The following is a 6862-nucleotide window of genomic DNA, read 5'->3' as shown; positions in this document are numbered from 1 at the left end:
AACGAAACTTGATACTGCACACTGCAGGCGAATGGTGAGTAAGGTGGCCCTAAAATTTTTGCACTGTCGTGTGCCGTTTTGGTTGTATTTTGGGAACATACATACATATTGTTAAGGATTCGGCGTTGGCCGGGCTTCGCACCCTACTCTTGACAGCCAAATGTTGAAGATTCGGCGTCACTTAACAGCACCGCCGTCTCCGGGGTTATAACGCCGGCTGGCTCGGCACAGGTCTCGGGTTACGCGCCTCAGATCACGATACCAAAATACACCTGTGCCTTGCCAGTTGGGGAAATAGACCCCGATTACAGACTGGGTTTGTCAGAGACCGAGCGAAGTCTGCCAGTCCGTAACCATTTTGGTTTAAAATACAAATCGAACAATTGTTCCTCAGCACGGCACGAATAAACTCAATGCGGCAAATTTCATATGAATCAACCAGATTTATTGGGGACACATCGGGGAACACGACACAAGCAAAACATTCACGACAATGTTATAATTAATCTATAACCCGCTCTTAACTAGGGAGCTACGGGTTTCGAAGGGAACCCTAGCGAGATAAACCTTAGACAACATGCAGACAAGACACAGAGTACTTGGTGATGTCTCATGGACGAGGGGAAAGTGTCAAAGGCACGAATGCGGCTCGTGGAAAGCCGATGTCAACGGATTCGAGCGCTCAAGCTCAAACACGCCGCGTGGCCAAATGGCGGCGTCGTCCTTTTGTCGTACCGCCCACGCACGCAGCCTCAGCGCGTTCAGCCCCCGTAAGGTCGACGGCACAAGAGTGAAAGATCCACGGTGTGCTCCAGCATACAAATCCAAGCCTGGCCTGCTCACCAGATCAGGCCAAATTGGGGTGTTGGGCTCCGCAGGCGGATCGATGGGATTACAAGACGTGTCAAGCAGTGCCGTGGGTAGAGACAGTCAGTGGCTCCGTCACTGGATTCCGGATGAACCTGTTGAGGACCTCCTCATAAAAGTCGATCGCCGACTCCCCTCATGCAGTTCCTCCTGCCTCTTTCACGAAGTAGATCACAGACAGACAAAGCCGTCCCTTACACAGCCGATCGCGACTCCCACTCGTCGTTTCTCTCCAGCAGAAGGCAGACTGACCTCATCCAGTTCCTCTTGCCTTTCGGGGCGGCCTTTTCACGAGAGCCGATCGCAAAAACCCTCATGCAGTTCCTCCTACTGCCGATCGCCCGACTCGACGCTCAGGCAGATCCACCCCTGCCTTTCCAGCGCTCGCTCTCATGGACACTCCCTCGGGGACCCGTGATTGGTCCATCGCTCGAGATTGCAGCTGCCCTCCACCAATCGGCTGCTGACACTCTCAGAGCGCTGGGCGGGGCTAGTTCGGAGAAGGGAAGGAAGAAGAAGAAAACCACCTCTCGGCACACCACCACTGTATGGACAATGAACAGCCTGCTACACCTCCCGACACACATGTAACGTCCAATTACCGAACAACCTGGCGAAACATGCATTTAAGGGGGGATCTGGGCTAATCCTATATTTAATAACACACGAAGGGCCATTTTCCGCAACAATATATACAAGATGAGCGTTTTAGTAATATATATATATATATATATATATATATATATATATATATATATATATATATATATATATATATATATATATATATATATATATATATATATATATATATATATATATATATATATATATATATATATATATATATACAGTGGGGAGAACAAGTATTTGATACACTGCTGATTTTGCAGGTTTTCCCACTTACAAAGCACGTAGAGGTCTGTAATTTTTATCATAGGTACACTTCAACTGTGAAAGACGGAATCCAAAACAAACATCCTGAAAATCACATTGTATGATTTTTAAATAATCAACTTGCATTTTATTGCATGAAAGAAGTATTTGATCACCGACCAACCAGTAAGAATTACGGCTCTCACAGACCTGTTAGTTTTGTCTTTAAGAAGCCCTCCCATTCTCCACTCATTACCTGTATTAACTGCACCTGTTTGAACTCGTTCTCTGCATAAAAGACAGCTGTCCACACTCAATCAAATCAGACTCCAACCTCTCCACAATGGGCAAGACCAGAGAGCTGTCTAAGGACATGAGGGACAAAATTGTAGACTTGCACAAGGCTGGGATGGGCTACAGGACAATAGGCAAGCAACTTGGTGAGAAGGCAACAACTGTTGGCACAATTATTAGAAAATGGAAGAAGTTCAAGATAACAGTCAATCTCCCTCGGTCTGGTGCTCCATGCAAGATCTCACCTCGTGGAGCCTCAATGATCATGAGAAAGGTGAGGGATCAGCCCAGAACTACATGGCAGGACCTGGTCAATGACCTGAAGAGAGCTGGGACCACAGTATCAAAGAAAACCATAAGTAACACACTACGCAGTCATGGATTAAAATCCTGCAGCGCACGCAAGGTCCCTCTGCTCAAGCCAGCGCATGTCCAGGCCCGTCTGAAGTTTGCCAATGACCATCTGGATGATCCAGAGGAGGAATGGGAGAAGGTCATGTGGTCTGATGAGACCAAAATAGAGCTTTTTGGTTTAAACTCCACTCGCCGTGTTTGGAGGAAAAGGAAGGATGAGTACAACCCCAAGAACACCATCCCAACTGTGAAGCATGGAGGTGGAAACATCATTCTTTGGGGATGCTTTTCTGCAAAGGGGACAGGACGACTGCACCGTATTGAGGGGAGGATGGATGGGGCCATGTATCGCGAGATCTTGGCCAACAACCTCCTTCCCTCAACAAGAGCATTGAAGATGGGGCGTGGCTGGGTCTTCCAGCACGACAACGACCCGAAACACACAGCCAGGGCAACTAAGGAGTGGCTCCGTAAAAAGCATATCAAGGTCCTGGAGTGGCCTAGCCAGTCTCCAGACCTAAACCCAATAGAAAATCCTTGGAGGGAGCTGAAAGTCTGTGTTGCCCAGCAACAGCCCCGAAACCTGAAGGATCTGGAGAAGATCTGTATGAAGGAGTGGGCCAAAATCCCTGCTGCAGTCTGTGCAAACCTGGTTAAGAACTACAGGAAACGTATGATCTCTGTAATTGCAAACAAAGGTTTCTGTACCAAATATTAAGTTCTGTTTTTCTGATGTATCAAATACTTATTTCATGCAATAAAATGCAAATTAATTATTTTAAAATTATACAATGTGATTTTCAGGATTTTTGTTTTAGATTCCGTCTTTCACAGTTGAAGTGTACCGATGATAAAAATTACAGACCTCTACGTGCTTTGTAAGTGGGAAAACCTGCAAAATCGGCAGTGTATCAAATACTTGTTCTCCCCACTGTACAAATATATATATATATATATATATATATATATATATATATATATATATATATATATATATATATATATATATATATATATATATATATATATATATATATATATATATATATATATATATATATATACATACATATACATATACATATATATATATATATATATATATATATATATATATATATATATATATATACATATACACAGGGTGGCCTGAAAGTCACTTTACCCCTTCCCAGTGAAGCATTGTTCTTGAACTCTTTTAATATACAGGTTTTATTGTACAGTACTTGCAATTATTAATTTGTCATTGTATCTGTATATGCTCCATCAATCTTCTGAGTCAGTGTTTCCTCATCCCATAGTGGGCGAGGGGGCGAGAGCAGAGAGGAAGGGACGGAGGGAAGTGCGAGAAATTTATCAGGGGTAAAGTAACTTTTGGGCTACCTTGTATATAGGGGATTGGGGGAGGGGGGGTAATTCATTGGTGGAACACCAGCACAGTCTTCTTTGGAGCCTTCCAATCACCCTTTTTTGGAAGAGCACTCCTGAAATAATACCACTGTAAAGATGACTTTAGGAAAAATCTTCACCTTGTTGCAGAATATCTCGTCTGGAACAATAATCTAAAACTGTACTCGAAACTATACTCTGGGCTTTCTGGAGTTCATACCAGACCTTGGTGGGTTAAACCGGTTTTATGAGAGCTCAACCATCCCACTTCCCTCAGAACATATTTCTGGTGTGGCTAGTAATTCTGTTTGTCTGAAGACGTTTGAGCTTCTGCATAGCCAAATGACATAGTTCACTCTCCGGGCTGTTTTCGATGCTGTGTGTTTATAACAATCTACCAGTTTCCTTTCGGAATGCCAAAGAAAACGGCATTTGCTGAAAGATGTATTGTACAATCCTCTACTACCTATTTCTACTGGAAAGTAAATTACAGGCCTTACTCGATGTTCACAATCAGCTATCAGGTCGTCATATTTGCATTTCTTTCTGCCATATGCATTGGACATGTTCTCCTCATTGGGGCCGTCAATTCAATGATGATGACGTTCTTCGTCACTGCCGAGTAGATAGTGATATCAGGTCGTTTGGCAGTTTCCGTGATGTGTGGAGGGAACATTATTGGCTTGTGGTCTTCATCCATCAGAAACATCCAATCATTAGCCTTCTGTAGGCTGTCCTGTGTTTCTACCTGTGGATGTTGCAAGGCTGGATTCCTATTGGCTGTGCCATCAGCTGTACGGATGACGTATTGTTACGAATCTGGAAGCCATTTGCACACAAACAGACAGTAGTCCCGAAGCTTAGTTATTTCAATAAGTATGTGTTTATAGTTAGAATCCCTCCTTCTGTCTAATGGGAATTTCGTGTGCGCTACGAGTTATTTTAGTTAGAATTTATACATCAACTACAACAACAACAGTGGACCGTCACCTCGCTCCACCATTGCCATTACGCACGTGGCCTTCGTTGAGGAGGTAGGCAGAGCTACAATCGCCTCAGCTCCGACTCCACCCTAGAAAGGTGGGAGTTGCCCTGCCTACCGTGGGCCTGTCCAATGAGGGACGGCCAGCGAATCGCGTGATGCAACCGTCCAATCAGGAGGCGAGTGGCGAGGAAAGAAATCGCTCCCACCTCAAGAGAGAAGAGGGATCGGCGCGTTCTGTCTGGTGGTCTGGGTCTGCCTCGCCTGGTGTCGCACGATCAGGGAAAGCTTTTTTGGGCTTAATCGCCGGTCGCCTCGTGATCTCTCGCCTTCGTGCTGGCTGGCGTCCATCACTATTTTCCTCGTCCCTGGTGCTTGGTGCTGCGCTTGTGGCAGTGGGTTTGAGTCCCACCACCGGACAAGCTTGACCAGACCGCACGAGGCAGACAGGTGCAAGAGTAGGCTCTGGTCCCCAGCTCACCTTTCTCTCCTGGGCTGAGGGACTGAATAAAGACCCCCACGGGGTCCATTTCGTGTGTGTGTGTGTGTGTGTGTGTGTGTGTGTGTGTGTGTGTGTGTGTGTGTGTGTGTGTGTGTGTGTGTGTGTGTGTGTGTGTGTGTGTGTGTGTGTCCGTGGGCCCCGTCTGTAAGTAGAAACTGTTAAGTGCCTGTATTCCTTGTAAATTGCATTTCTCGTATTTGGTTTTAACTGCTCTTTTCGTGCTCCCCTGCCCCATTATAAATACCCCCCCCCCCCCAATTGTACAATGTACCAGCTCGTTGTCTGTCACTTTCTTGCATTGGCTTAGCACGGTGCGTATTGAGAATTAGGGAGGCCGTGTGCCGTAAGTTGTCATTGGGACCGGCGCGGCTCTGGTAACTCCCGCTCGGTACGCCGGACCCGAGTCGGTACATGCGACTCGGTTCGGACAGAGTCGGCCGAGGGTGTGGTTTCCCCGGTAGTGAGAAGGCGTGAGTACTTAGGTAAATTGGAATAGACAAGTGGACCCAACCTCACGCCATCAAAATATTGGCGAGCACGGTCCGCTAAGGGACCCGTGACCTTTCGGACTTATCAGAGAGTCACAACCTAAATTCCGGGGTGTATTTATATGATGCTGTAAGACATTCTCCTTGGGCACAAAAAAACAGGTCCCTCGGAGGTCCAGTTTCGGAGGTATTGATTTTTTTTTGTACAGTCCACAATAAGTGTACGATGTACGATAAAGTATTCTAGCTGGTGCCAAGCAATGGAGGTGTGCATAGCAACCATTCATTTTTGTATACATGCGAGCCACATTGTACACATTTCACCCAAGTTTCATCAAAATCAGACTCTTTCTCTTAGAGATATTCGCAATTAACCGTTTCTGAAATGTTCGACATGTACTCACCCAAAACCTATCTCCTCCTACAAATATTTTTTGTTAGGGCTGCAAATTGGCATGAAGGGAACTAGATAGATTGCGCACAGAACTCCAAGCTTCGATTTTTCGATTTATTTATTTATTTTTGATTTTTTTTCGATTTTTTGACCACTTTAAAGGGCCGTTGCTTTGCCGTTGTTAGGGCCTGGGGTCCCATAATCGAAAGCACACGATTCCCAGAAATATTGGTCCTACCTACCAAATTTCATTGGAATCGGTTGAGTGGTTTCGCCCCTAGGCTTGACCAAAGTTTCGCGGACAGACAGACAGATGGAAATGTCCAGAATAAGGGTGCTCTAAGAGCAGCCAATAAATACCTGCTTTTGATTTCCCCCCAACTGTTTTTCGTCACCTCCAACTTGCCACGTATGAGTACGTCTATTAATTATGTACTAATGAAATGCGAGTACAGCAGGCCCGCCCCGAACGCGGGTTCCCACATCGCGGTTTCGCTTAATCGCGTAAAATGTTCCGATCACTGCAGGAGTCCCTGCTCTACCGCAATCTGGTGCAGAGGACTACAGAAAAACAGGCACAATTAAAAGTCATAAGAAAAGTGATTTAGCTTAGCGCTTATGCATCCCACATGTGTAGTTTTATCTGCAGCTAAACATAGGACATGGTGCTATTAATCATCTGGGAAGGCAGATGAGAGTATGAGAAGATGAGAGGA

This window comes from Eptatretus burgeri, chromosome 13, assembly GCF_056783735.1.
Source record: "Eptatretus burgeri isolate ZD-2024b chromosome 13, Ebu_testis_v1, whole genome shotgun sequence".
NCBI classification, from domain to species: Eukaryota; Metazoa; Chordata; class Myxini; order Myxiniformes; family Myxinidae; genus Eptatretus; species Eptatretus burgeri.
This window is presented reverse-complemented; position numbering follows the sequence as displayed.